Source organism: Oncorhynchus kisutch, linkage group LG29 (genome assembly GCF_002021735.2).
Source record: "Oncorhynchus kisutch isolate 150728-3 linkage group LG29, Okis_V2, whole genome shotgun sequence".
NCBI classification, from domain to species: Eukaryota; Metazoa; Chordata; class Actinopteri; order Salmoniformes; family Salmonidae; genus Oncorhynchus; species Oncorhynchus kisutch.
In genome coordinates this window covers 21,453,526-21,468,637 of record NC_034202.2, presented here as the reverse complement: position 1 = coordinate 21,468,637, position 15,112 = coordinate 21,453,526, and the positions used below count along the sequence as shown (strand labels likewise).

The following is a 15,112-nucleotide window of genomic DNA, read 5'->3' as shown; positions in this document are numbered from 1 at the left end:
GTTGATACTGTCCAAAAATGTTTTGCATGTCAGCAGTCTTTGAAGAGTCAGTGTCACCAGCCACAACATCACGCATCAGCATTTTGAATCATCATGATGATGTCGCCGCTGATAGTCTAAGATAGTTAGGTGAGACAACCACATACAGTATAATAGTTATAGTAAGTACATTTTTCCTTAATAAGGAAGTAATCGGCAAAGTCAGTGCTAGTAGGAAAAGACAGGGGGGGGTAAGACTGAGATGTCTTATTTAAGATACTTTAAAAAGAATTTTTCAGTAGATGGGCAGGGACTCTGCTGTCCTAGCATCAGGGGGAAGCTGGTTCCACCATTGGGGTGCCAGGACAGAGAAGAGCTTTGACTGGGCTGAGCGGGAACTAACCTCCCATAGTGGTGGGATGGCCAAGAGACCAGTGGTGGCAGAATTGAATGCTCGGGTTGGTATGTAGGGTTTGAGCATAGCCTGAAGTTAGAGAAGGACAGTTCCACTTGCGACTCCATAGGCAAGCACCATGGTCTTGTAGTGGATGCAAGCTTCGGCTGGAAGCCAGTGGAGTGTGTGGAGGAGCACATGACATGGGAGAACTTGGGAAGGATGAACACCAGATGGGCTGCGGCATTCTAGATAAGTTGTAGGTGTTTGATGGCACAAGCAGGGAGCCCAGCCAACAGAGAGTTGCAATAGTCCAGACGGGATATGACGAGTGCCTGGATTAGGACCTGAGCCTTTTCCTGGGTGAGGAAAGATCATACTCTACAGATGTTGTAGAGCATGAACCTGCAGGAGCAAGTCACTGAGAACAACAGGGTGTTGTCCAGGGTCACCCCAATATTCTTTATACTCTGGGAGTTGGACACTGTGGAGTTGTAGACTGTGATGGAGAGGTCTTGGAGCGGGCAGGCCTTCCCTGGGAGGAAGAGCAGTTCTATCTTGTGGAAGTTGAGCTTCAGGTGGTGGACCAACGTCCAAGCTGAGTTATCTTCCAGGCATGCAGAGATGCACGTCGCCATCTGGGTGTCAGAAGGAGAGAATGAGAGAAGTAGTTGAGTGTCATCTGCATAGCAAGGAGAGACCATGAGAGGTTATGACGGAGCCAAGTTACTTGGTGTATAGAGAAAAGAGGAGAGGGTCTGGACCCAAGCCCTGGGGACACCAGTAGTGAGATCACGTGGTGCAGACACAGATCCTCTCCACACCACATGATAGGAGTGACCTGCCAAGTAGGATGCAATCCAGGAGTCTAGATCATTTTCAGTGCTTTTAAAGTATTGGTGTATTTCGGACACAGATACAGACAGTCTATTGAATAAAATATTTTTTTTATTAAAAAAATGTAACATGCTAACCACATGTATATACAGTACCAGTCAAAAGTTTGGACACACCTACTCATTCAAGGGTTTTTCTTTATTTGTACTATTTTCTACATTGTAGAATAATAGTGAAGAGTTAAAAACTATGAAATAACACGTGGAATTATAGTAACCAAAAAAATGTTAAGCAAATCAAAATGTATTTTATATTTGAGATTCTTAAAAGTAGCCACCCTTTGCCTTGATGACAGCTTTGCACACTCTTGGCATTCTCTAAACCAGCTTCATGAGGTAGTCACCTGGAATGCATTTCAATTAACAGGTGCGCCTTGTTAAAAGTTAATTTGTGAAATCTCTTTCCTTCTTGATGCGTTTGAGCCAATCAGTTTTGTTGTGACAAGGTAGGGGGGTATACAGAAAATAGCCCTATCTGGTAAAAGACCAAGTCCATATTATGGCAAGAACAGCTCAAAAAAGCAAAGAGAAACAACAGTCCATCATTACTGTAAGACATGAAGGTCAGTCAATACGGAACATTTCAAGAACTTTGAAAGTTTCTTAAAATGCAGTCGCAAAAACTATCAAGAGTTATGATGAAACTTGCTCTCATGAGGACCTCCACAGGAAAGGAAGATCGAGAGATACCTCTGCTGTAGAGGATAAGTTCCTTAGACTTAACTGCACCTCTGATTGCAGCCAAATAAATGCTTCACAGAGTTCAAGTAACAGACACATCTCAACATCAACTGTTCAGATGAGACTGTGTGAATCAGGCCTTCATGGTCGAATTACTGCAAAGAAACCACTAATAAAGAACACCATTATGAAGAAGAGACTTGCTTGGGCCAAGAAACATGAGCAACGGACATTTTTGGTTCCAACCCAAAAAGCAGATTAGGTGAACGAATGATCTCCTCATGTGTGGTTCCTACTGTGAAGCATGGAGAAGGAGGTGTGATGGTATGGGGATTCTTTACTGGTGACACTGTCAGTGATTTATTTACATTTCAAGGCACACTTAACCAGCATGGCTACCACAGAATTCTGCAGCAATACGCCATCAAATTGTATTTGTCACATGTGCTTTATACAAGCGGTGTAGACGTTATCATGAAATACTTACTTACAAGCCCTTAACCAACAATGCAGTTTTAAGAAAAATAAGTGTTTATTAGAAAATAGATAAGTAAAATAACAGTAACAAGGCAATATACAAGGGGTAACGGTAACAGAGTCAATGTGCGGGGGCACAAGTTAGTTGAGGTAATTGTTGTAATATGTACATGTAGCTAGAGTTAAAGTGACTATGCATAGATAATAAACAGAGAGTAGCAGCAGTGTAAAAGAAGGGGTGTGGGGGGGATAATGCAAATAGTCTGCATATCCATTTGATTAGCTGTTCAGGAGTCTTATGGCTTGGGAGAAGAAGCTGGGGAAGGAAGCCTTTTGGACCTAGACTTGGCCCTCCGGTACCGCTTGCCGTGCGGTAGCAGAGAGAATAGTCTATGACTAGGGTGGCTGGATTCTTTGACAATTTTTATGACCTTCCTCTGACACCGCCTGGTATAAGTGCATCGAATGACAGGGATTTGGGCCTTGTCGGGTGTCTGAAGTAAATCCTTCACGTCCGACTAGTTAAAGAAAACATCTTTGTCCAGTACGAGGTGTGTAAATGCTGCCCGGATATCCAGGAGCTCTTTTCAGTCATAAGCAATGGTGGCAGAAACATTATGTAAAACGGCAGCCATCTCTTCCGGCGCCACTTTCATACATCATTCCATCTGGTTTGCCCTTAGTGTGACTATCATTTGTTTTTCAACAGGACAATGACCAAGGAGATTGGTGGAGTGCTGCATCAGATGACTTGGCCTCCACAATCACCAGACCTCAACCCAACTGAGATGGTTTAAGATGAGTTGGACAACAGAGTGAAGGAAAAGAGGCCAACACGTGCTCAGCATTTGTTGGAAAAGCATTCCAGGTGAATCTGGTAGAGAGAATGCCAAGGGTGTGCAAAGCTGTCATCAAGGCAAAGGGTGGCTACTTTGAAGAATCTAAAATATATTTTTATTTGTTTAACACTGGTTAGTATATGATTCCATATGTGTTATTTCATAGTGTTGATGTCTTCACTATTCTTCTACAATGTGGAAAATAGTACAAATAAAGAAAAACCCTTAAATGAGTAGGTGTATCCATGTTTTTGACTAGTATTCTATATCTAAGAGAGAACAATGCTTTTGGGAACTGGTTACTGAATGAACACATTACATTCCAACACCAGTAGCCACATGAAACAACATAACACAACAATATACAATAAAGAATGTGTGTGTGTGTGTGTGTGTGTGTGTTCACCAGCCTTCACTTTCTCAGCTTCACCCTCCCTCTTCAGTCAGTGAAGAATGGTCGCCTTGACCTTTTTAAGTAACACCACCTGCTAACGGCCAGTGCCTAAAATGTATTTGTTGGTACACCAGCCACTGTGCCAGGTAAATTTCAAAATCTACCAGCCATTCAGATTTTTTTACCAGATCAAATATTGTTTTCTACTAAAATTACACCAACTACAAACTACAAAAACTGATGAGCATGCTTTTTAATGTTTCTCAAAAATAAATAAAAGTATTACTAGTAAACAGTAACGTGTTATGTTGTTTAATTACATTTTTTGACCTGAGTCTTTTAACTGAAATGTGACCCGATTCAGGAAACTAGGCGTATGTCGCAAGTCACAACTTCACAGCATATTTTGGCAGAAATGCCTTCTTGAACATGAACTTTCATGTACCTTAATATAAACTTGTATGCCATCTGTAAATATGAATACAATTGTTAAATTACGAGCCACATAAAAAGCCAGCAACCTTCCCACTAGCCATGATAGGCTGAGATAATGAGTGGGCTGGACATGCCAAGCCATGAGTTCGGATTGGTCTGCCATACAGAAGGCTTTGTCTATTTGAGCTGGTCAGTCTGTGTTGGTAATCCTGTCGAACGCATTTAAAAATATCAAAAAATATTTAAAAAATATTAAAAAATAAGTGTGGCTGTCCACTTTCTGGAGGATTGAGTTTTGAAATCAGTGGAATTAGAGTATGATAGCTAAAGAGATGGGAAAACACCGGTTTCTGAATTGTCTTCAAACTAAGGGCATTTGTGGCATGAATCCGTGACAGGGAGATGCGTTTATCATGCATGATGATGTGCACGGGTAAGATAGTCTAGCTAGCTACATGTCTAAGCTAATGTGTACAACACCCGTTGAATATGGCCGGTGTCAGTAAACGTTGGCAAAAAAGCATAAAGAAATTGTTGCAGCACAGATAGTTAGGCTGTTTTCATGTTATCCCTGGCCAGAGCGTAAAGTATTCTTACACACCAAGAAGATGGGTGGGACTAAAGATATAGAGGGTGAGAACGATGCTGAATGGGTGTAGATGAAGAGCTCTCGCACCAAAACACAAGTTTATCAAGTTTCTAAGCAGAAATACTTTCCCATCATTCCTCAAATGCAGTGTATGATACCATTTTGTAGCTCTGAGTCTCTACTTTTATCCAATGTAAAAAACAGAAATTCAAGTTTTTGCTACATAAGACTGAATCTAGGTCACAAATATCACAGAGACAAAAATATTCACCTGCCCCTTTAAGGGTTGGAGATTATCGTGGTATTGCGACTTGAGTCATGTTTGTACCTGTGAGATTGAGTCTGACTAGTATTCACATTGCTTCTCATCCCCAGCAGTTGAAACTCAAACATTGAAAACAATCTAGCTTGTGCACAAAACAATGTAAATAGCCAAAGAACACAAGGACAAAGTCTCACTTCAGTAGACTTCCATTTCAAGTAAATTAAACACACGTTTATGCCTGTACGCAGCGCTTCTAAAAATGAATATGTCACCCAGCTCTTCACGTGTGCATGCACAAACCCCAGTCAGGCAATGTTGCAGTGCGATACAGAAATACTTTGCACATTTAACAGTGTGCATTTGGTTCAGATCAGGGAGATAAACCATATTCTTTAGAATGCCATAGTAGTTAGCCATAGCCTACAGACAATGCAAATGCCACAGCAACTCCAGGCACATTAAACCTCAGCTCCAGGCCAGCGGGCCCGCAGACAGCCTGAGAGAGAGTAAAATGTGCATTCTAATAGACCTATTTGCCCAACATTGGAATGATATTCTAATATTATACATTTCCATTGTAACGTCTGCTTCCAACTCACACCCTCAAACACCTATCCCCTGAATGCAGCTCACACTCCAGATCCCAATCACCTGTTCACACACCTGTATGTTATTACCACACACTGTTTAGTTCAGTTCTTTGCACCCCATCACTGTGAGGTATTGTTTGTTTTATTATACAAGTCTTTCAGAGCGCTGTTTTTCCCGTGATTACTCATGTATGATAGTTTTTGCCTGCCTCACTAATGACGCCTTTTGCCTATTCACTGCCTGATTTCCTGTTATCTACCTATTGCCTGATCCCCCCGGACTACATTACTAGCCTTTTCCATGCCTGTACTGTTGCCCTTTTGGACCATGTGTATGACCTGCCTGCCCCTGGACCCTTCTACCTGCCTGCCCCTGGACCCTTCTACCTGCCTGCCCCTGGACCCTTCTACCTGCCTGCCCCTGGACTCCCTCCTCCTGCGGTCCTTTGTAAGAAACACCTGCTGCGCCCTGTGCTTGACACCAGCTCTCTGTCTCCCCTTGTGTTCATTACATCCATAACTAAAATAATTACATATGCGATGCCTAGCCAGCCAAATCATTGTTTGAAACCATTTTACGTAGCCCATCTTACTTTTAATAACATGCAGACAAAAAAAGCAAACATTTCCTGACATGACATTGAAACCAGCATTTCCTCTTCTACTGTCCAAAGTCAGAATCATATTGTTGCATCTTCAGATATTCCCTCTTCCAAAGTTTCTACCATTAGGCTGTATATCCATCACTGTCGCATAATTAAAAACGCTCGCATCAAGTGAGTGTTTGAGAGTGGTTTTCTCCTGTAATAGCATTTTGGAACAGTCATATTGCCAAGATGAGTGAACACATTGCTGCTCTTGTAATGTTGTGTTCTGTTTCATCAGCCTCATCTTTGTGTTTAAACATTTTAGTGTGGAACCACTGTTGTATGCATTTTATATTTTTCTGGCCTATTGTCCCGCAACTGTCACACATCTGTTTTTAACCGTCCCAGACATATTTTTATCGTAGCAAGATGACGGGACAGCCTTAAATTTCAAGCCCTTCCTGAGAGGGTGGAGAAGAGGATCTGATGGTTCACAAATGCAGCGGATAGCTCTAGGAGGAGGAGAACAGAGGAGAGAGAGACAGTCAGCTTTGGCAGCGTGGAGTGCCTCCATGACACAGAGAGCAGTCTAGGTTGAGTGACCTTGAAGCCTGACTGGTTAGGGTCATGAAGGTCGTTCTGAGGGAAATGAGAAGAGAGTTGGTCAGAGACAGCACACAAGTGTTTAGCGAAGAAAAGAAAGATCTGTAGTTTTTGACATCAGAGGCATAAGTGTTGGTTCCTTGAGGATGGGAGCAACTCTGGGACGCAGCCAGTGGTCAGGGATGAGTAGATGATGGAAATGGGGAATGGGAGAAAGTCTCCAGAGATAGTCTGGAGAAGGGAAGAGGGGATGAGGTCAAGGGGGCAGGTTGTCAGGCAACTGGACGTCACTAGTCGCAGGATTTCATTTGGAAAGAAAGAGAGGGGAGAAAAAGGTCAAGGCGTAGGGTAGTTCTGTGTGAGTGGGACCAGTGGACTAAATGAATGAGGAGCGGGTGTTGTCCAGTTTTTCAAAGTGGTTGACGAAGTCATCCACAGAGAGGGAGGAGTTGGAGGATTAAGGCGGAAAGTATTTTCCCAAGGTCTTGGAATTTAGAGTGAAGAGGGCATGACAAAACCTATTCCTCCTCAAGAGAATGAAAAGATTTGGCATGGGTCGAAAGATCCTAAAAAGGTTCTTCAGCTTCCCCAAGAGGGCACAACAAAACCTATTCCTCCTCAGCTGCACCAAGAGGGCACGACAAAACCTATTCCTCCTCAAGAGAATGAAAAGATTTGGCATGGGTCGAAAGATCCTAAAAAGGTTCTTCAGCTGCACCATCGAGAGCATCCTGAATCACTGCCTGGTATGGCAACTGCTTGGCCTCCGACCACAAGGCACTACAGAGGGTAGTGCGAACGGCCCAGTACATCACTGGGGCCAAGCTTCCTGCCATTCAGGATCTCTATACCAGGTGGTGTCAGAGGAAGGCCGTAAAAATTGTCAGAAACGCTAGCCACCCTGTTCTCGCTGCTACCACACGGCAAGCGGTACCGGGCTCTAGGTCCAAGAGGCTTCTGAACAGCTTCTACCCTCAAAGCCATAAGACTCCTGAACATCCAGACTATTTACATCGCCCCCCTCTCACCCCCTCTCACCCCCTCTTTACACCACTGCTACTCTCTGTTGTCATCTATGCATAGTCACTTTAATAACTCCACCTACATTTACATAGTGCCTCAAATAACCGGTGCCCCCGCACATTGATTTTGTATCGGTACCCCCCTGTAAATAGTCTCGCGATTATTATTTCACTGCTGCTCTTTAATTACTTGTTACTTTTATCTCTTATTCTGTATTTGTATCTCTGTTTTTTTAACTGCATTGTTGATTAGGGGCTCGTAAGTAAGCATTTCACTATAAGGTTGTATTCGGCGCATGCGACTGCAAAAAATTGATAGAAGGTGGATTTTGTATTTATTTTAGTTATTTAGCAGACCCTCTTATACAGAGCAACTTACAGTAGGTGAGCGCATCAATCTTTTGTACTTTATGCTTTTTTTTGTACTGGTCCCCCATGGGAATCGAACCCACAACCTAAAAAAAACTATACGGGATGAAATTCATTGATAGAATAACATTTTTTCTGTACCATTAAAATAAAGAAGCTAATAAAAACAATTATAGCTTTCAAATAGGCACATTATTCTCCTCCCCACTGCAACTCTTCCCCAGGCCCTTAGTGTACAACAGAAAGTCATGCACTATGTTTTCTGAAGCCAGCTCACCCATGATACAAGTAAGTATTCGACATCCATCCATATTTGAGGACATCAGAAGATGATGTGGAAATCGCCACTAGGGGCAATTGTGAGCGCTGTTACCTTCAAGTCGGTTTCAGTTTTTCTACAGCATTGTGGATAGGGATGGCAGCTGGATGTAAGCATCTGCCTACAATACTAAAGGTTGCAAGTTTTACTCCAGTCGTAGAAAGTTGTTTGAGATTTTAGTTTCAATCCCCAACCATCTTAAGTTAATGCATAACCTTAAGATTTCACAGTTAATGCCTACATTTAACCCTAACCTTATAATTGCTGAGTTAATGCGTAATATTCAACACTTAAAAAGTTGACGCTTGCAACAACTTCGAAATTTGATGTTTGAGAAACATGGATGAACGTCTAATTCTGATGTGAGACTGTGAGACCTAGTTGGTTTTCTGTCAATATACCTGGTAAAATAATGATTAATAAACAACTCTAAGGGGTCCCTTTAAAATATATATTTTTTTACTCTGAAAATGACAATTGTTCATAGAGAAACAACAGAATTGTATGTTCTGAGTCCAGCCCAATGCTCAAATCACATCTGAAGACACATGTTTTTGGTCTGGAAGAAAACTAACAGATAAAAGAATTGTGCATCTGGCCCTCTTATTGTGCATCTAGTGAGTGAGGAATATGCCATCTAATGTGCCTGTCTAGCAATGGTTCTGTACTAACATTTAATTGAGAAGGTTTTGGGGAAAGTACACTACATGACCAAAAGTATTTGGACACCTGCTCATTGAACATCTCATTCCAAAATCATGGGCAGTAAATATGGAGTTGGTCCCCCTTTTGCTGCCACTATTCTGGGAATGCTTTCCACTAGATGTTAGAACATTGATGTGGGACTTGCTTCCATTCAGCCACAACAGCATTAGTGAGGTCAAGCACTGATGTTGGGCGATTAGGCCTGGCTTGCAGTCACCGTTCCAATTCATCCCAAAGGTATTTGATGGGGTTGAGGTCAGGGTTCTGTGCAGACCAGTCAAGTTCCTCCTCACCAATTTTGACAAACCATTTCTGTATGGACTGTGCTTGATCACGGGGGCATTGCCATGCTGAAACAGGAGAGGGCTTTCCCCAAACTGTTGCCACAAACTCGGAAGCACAGAATTGTCTAGAATGTCATTGTATGCTGTAGCATTAAGATTTTCCTTCGCTGGAACTAAGGGGCCTAGCTCAAAGCATGAAAATCAGCTCCAGACAATTTTTCCTCCTCCACTAAACCTTACAGTTGGTAGTATGCATAGGGGCAGGGAGCGTTATCCTGGCATCCGCCAAACCCAGATTTGTCTGTCGGACTGTCAGATGGTGAAGCATGATTTATCATTCCAGAGAACATTTCCACTGCTCCAGAGTCCAATGCGGCAAGCTTTACACCACTCCAGCTGATGCTTGGCATTACACATAGTGATCTTAGGCTTGTGTGTGGCTGCCATGGAAACCCATTTTCATTAACCTCCCGTAGAACAGATCTTGTGCTGACGTTGCTTCCAGAGGCAGTTTGGAACTCGGTAGTGAGTATTTGGTATTTCATTAGGATCCCCATTAGCTGTTGCGAAAGCATCAGCTACTCTTCCTGGGGTCCACACAAAACATCAAACATGACATAACACAGAACATTAATAGACAAGAACAGCTCAAGGACAGAACAACATCAATTTAAAAAAGGTACATGTAGCCTACATATCAATACACACACACAAACTCTTTAGGTCAAATAGGGGAGAGGCATTGTGCCGTGAGGTGTTGCTTTATCTGTTTTTTAAACCAGGTTTGCTGTTAATTTGAACAATATGAGATGGAATGGAGTTCCATGCAATAATGGCTCTATATAATACAGGATGCTTTCTTGAATTTGTTCTGGATTTTACTGTGAAAAGACCCCTGGTGGCATGTCTGATGGGGTAAGTGTATGTATCAGAGCTGTGTGTAAGTTGACTATGCAAACAATTTGAAATTTTCAACACATTAATGTATCTTATAAAAAGAAGATGTGATGCAGTCAGTGTCTCCTCAACTCTTACCCTAGAGAGACTGGCATGCATAGCATTTATATTAGCCCTCTGATTACAATCTCATTCCAAAATCATGGGCAGTAAATATGGAGTTGGTCCCCCTTTTGCTGCCACTATTCTGGGAATGCTTTCCACTAGATGTTAGAACATTGATGTGGGACTTGCTTCCATTCAGCCACAACAGCATTAGTGAGGTCAAGCACTGATGTTGGGCGATTAGGCCTGGCTTGCAGTCACCGTTCCAATTCATCCCAAAGGTATTTGATGGGGTTGAGGTCAGGGTTCTGTGCAGACCAGTCAAGTTCCTCCTCACTAATTTTGACAAACCATTTCTGTATGGACTGTGCTTCATCACGGGGGCATTGCCATGCTGAAACAGGAGAGGGCTTTCCCCAAACTGTTGCCACAAACTCGGAAGCACAGAATTGTCTAGAATGTCATTGTATGCTGTAGCATTAAGATTTTCCTTCGCTGGAACTAAGGGGCCTAGCTCAAAGCATGAAAATCAGCTCCAGACAATTTTTCCTCCTCCACTAAACCTTACAGTTGGTAGTATGCATAGGGGCAGGGAGCGTTATCCTGGCATCCGCCAAACCCAGATTTGTCTGTCGGACTGTCAGATGGTGAAGCATGATTTATCATTCCAGAGAACATTTCCACTGCTCCAGAGTCCAATGCGGCAAGCTTTACACCACTCCAGCTGATGCTTGGCATTACACATAGTGATCTTAGGCTTGTGTGTGGCTGCCATGGAAACCCATTTTCATTAACCTCCCGTAGAACAGATCTTGTGCTGACGTTGCTTCCAGAGGCAGTTTGGAACTCGGTAGTGAGTATTTGGTATTTCATTAGGATCCCCATTAGCTGTTGCGAAAGCATCAGCTACTCTTCCTGGGGTCCACACAAAACATCAAACATGACATAACACAGAACATTAATAGACAAGAACAGCTCAAGGACAGAACAACATCAATTTAAAAAAGGTACATGTAGCCTACATATCAATACACACACACAAACTCTTTAGGTCAAATAGGGGAGAGGCATTGTGCCGTGAGGTGTTGCTTTATCTGTTTTTTTAAACCAGGTTTGCTGTTAATTTGAACAATATGAGATGGAATGGAGTTCCATGCAATAATGGCTCTATATAATACAGGATGCTTTCTTGAATTTGTTCTGGATTTTACTGTGAAAAGACCCCTGGTGGCATGTCTGATGGGGTAAGTGTATGTATCAGAGCTGTGTGTAAGTTGACTATGCAAACAATTTGAAATTTTCAACACATTAATGTATCTTATAAAAAGAAGATGTGATGCAGTCAGTGTCTCCTCAACTCTTACCCTAGAGAGACTGGCATGCATAGCATTTATATTAGCCCTCTGATTACAATGACGAGCAAAACGGGCCACTCTGTTATGGGCCACTAAGTAATTTAGTCTCCTCAACCTGTTCAACAGCCACACCATTCATTACCAGATTCTGATGAGGTCTTGAACCTAGGGAATGATTTGTACCAACTACAATGCTCTTAGTTTTAGAGATGTTCAGGACCAGTTTATTACTGGCCACCCATTCCAAAACAGACTGTTACTCTTTGTTAAGGCTTTCAGTGACTTCATTAGCTGTGGTTGCTGATGGGTATATGGTTGAATCATCAGCATACACGAACACACATGCTTTGTTTAATGCCAGTGGCAGGTCATTGGTAAAAATAGAACAGATTTGATGGCTAAGAGAGCTGCCTTCGGTACACAACACTTTACATGTTTGACATTAGAGAAGCTTCCATTAAAGAAAAACGTCTGAGTTGTGTTAGATGGATAGCTCTGAATCCGCTATATGGCAGAGGTTGAAAAGCCATAACACATATGTTTTCTCAACAACGTTATGTTCAATAATATCAAAGGCTACACTGAAATCTAACAGTACAGCTCCCACAATCTTCTTGTTATCAATTTATTTCAACCAATCGTCAGTCATTTGTGTCAGCACAATACATGTTGAGTGCCCCTCTCTATAAGCATGCTGAAAGTCTGTTGTTCATTTGTTTACAGAGAAATAGCATTGTATTTGGTTTAACACATTTTTGCAACAGTTTGCTAAGAGCTGGCAGCAAGCTTATACGTCTGCTGTTAGAACCAGTAAAGGCCACTTTACCACTCTTGGGTAGCGAAATGACTTTGGCTTCCCTCCAGGCCTGAGGACAAAGACTTTCCTCTAGGCTCAGATTAAAGATATGACAGATAGGAGTGGCCATAGAGTCAGCTACCATTCTCAGTAGCTTTCCATCTAAGTTGCCAGGTGATTTGTCATTATTGATCGAAAACAATACTTTTTCCACCTCTTCCACACTAACTTTACAAAATTCCAACTTGCAATGCTTTTCTTTCATTATTTGTTTTTTCATGCATGAGTAGGATGGCTCACTACTCGTTGTTGGCATTTCCTGCCTAAGTTTGCCCACTTTGCCAATTAAGTAATCATTAAAATAATTGGCAACATCAAATTGTTTTGTGATGAATAAGCCATCTGATTGGATGAAATATTGAGTTGAATTTGTCTTTTTGCCAATCATTTAATTTAATGTACTCAATATTTTTTTCCATCATTCTTTATATCAGTGATCTTGGCTTCATAATACAGTTTATTATTTTTGTTGAGTTTAGTCACATAATTTCAGCCAGTCAATGTCACGACCCGCACCTGCTCCCCCTCTCTGGCGCTCGAGGGCGCCAGGCTGCCCATCATTACGCACACCTGTCACCATTGTTACGTGCATCAGTGCTTCATTTGACTCACCTGAACTCCATCACTTTATCGACTGCCTCCTCTATACCTGTCTATTCCTCAGTTTGATTCCCGTGTCAGCATTAATGTCGTTATGTTTCCCTTGTCCAGACAATGTCCATGTTTTGTTTTATGTCTGTTATTTATTAAATATTCACTTCCTGCACTTGCTTCTCGTCTCCCAGCACCTGTCCTCACAGCCAGACTTATTAGCCACTTCTTTGCCCCCATCTCTTTCAACCATACAGTTTTTCAATTCGTCCTCAACCCATAGAGCCTTAACATGTGGATGATCTTGTTCCTGTAGTGGTTGTAAACACCCTTGTACTGTAGGTTGATTAATAACTTGAACCAGATTGCTGGCACTGGTTACAGTGAGAACCTTCCTCTTGAGCAGACAGCTTGATAGAAACTGGTCAATATTCAGGTCCCCAAGAAAGTAGACCTCTCTGTTTACATTACATATACTATCAAGCATTTCACACTAATTATTTAGATACTGTGTGTTAGCACTTGGTGGCCTTATAGGAACACCCCAAAAGAAAAGGCTTTAGATGTGCCAAGTCAACCTGCAACCACAACACTTCAATAACACTTGACATAAGATCTTCTCTAAGCATTACAGGGATACGGCTCTGAATATATACAGCAACACCTCCCCCATAATCAGTCCTGTCTCTTCTATAGATGTTATATCCTTGTATTGCTACTGGTGTATCATCAAAGGAATTATCTGAGTGATTCTCAGAAATAGCCAATATATGAATGGTATCTGATGTTAGCAAGTTATTGATTTCATTAACCTTATTTCTAAGGAAACATATATCAATATGGGCTATTTTCCCGCCATTTCCTGGGTAGCTTATCAGAGATAGACATAATATGGAAAAGAGCAAGAATAGCTAGAGAAAGAAATATACTTTCAGCTGTCAATTAATCAGTTGGTGTGTGTGTGCTGCAGGGTTGAAGCTACGAACCCATAGACTTGGCTCTCTCATCCCTTCCAGGCTTTTGAGCCTGTCATAGCGGGTGTAAGCAATGTCCCCACGCACTCTGGCAGCTTTCATGGCTGTGATAAGTTCTTTCCTCTTCTGGCGCACAGCTTCAGGAGGAAGGTATACATTCATCTCAAGTCCGTGGCTCTTTCCAGAACAACTACCATGTCCTTGACCACTATCGGCCTGGGCCTGTCACCTGGGCCGGTGGTGAGTTTTCTAGTTCTGCGGGCGTGCTCCACCTCAATCGTCTTGTGGTCAACCATGTTGTTCCACCTTGAATGTCCCTAAATATAATTGTTGTCATGGATTCATATACAGAACTGATGTCCTCTCTCAATGACTTACACATTGCTGTCAACTTCGTTCTCCTGTTTGAACTCATCGAGCTGACCCTTGCACGTCCTGTGCCAGTCCTGCTCTCAGGCTCTCCAGTACGCCTTCACGGTCCGGTCCATCCTGTGCCACCTTCACACACCAGTCCTCCGGTGGCAGCACCCCGCACCAGGCTTCCTGTGCGTGTCCTCGGCCCAGTACCACCAGTGCCAGCACCACGCACCAGGCCTTCAGTGCGCCTCGCCTGTTCAGCGCTGCCAGAGCGTTTCTCCTCTCCAGTGCTGTCGGAGTCCCCCACCTGTTTAGCGCTGCTGGAGTATCCCGCCTGTTTAGCGCAGCCAGAGCCTTCCTCCTCTCCTGCGCTGCCTGAGCCTCCCGCCTGTTCAGCGCAGCCAGAGCCTTCCTCCTCTCCTGCGCTGCTGGAGTCTCCCGCCTGTTCAGCGCAGCCAGAGCCTTCCTCCTCTACAGCGCTGCTGGAGTCTCCCGCCTGTTTAGCGCAGCCAGAGCCTTCCTCCTCTCTTGCGCTGCCGGAGTCTCCCG

At 42.9% G+C, this 15,112-nt stretch overlaps 1 pseudogene; it reads right to left on the bottom strand.

The window, feature by feature from the left end:
• Positions 1 to 274: 274 nt before the first annotated feature.
• Positions 275 to 14,502, bottom strand: LOC109873603 (uncharacterized; annotated as a pseudogene).
• Positions 14,503 to 15,112: the final 610 nt, after the last annotated feature.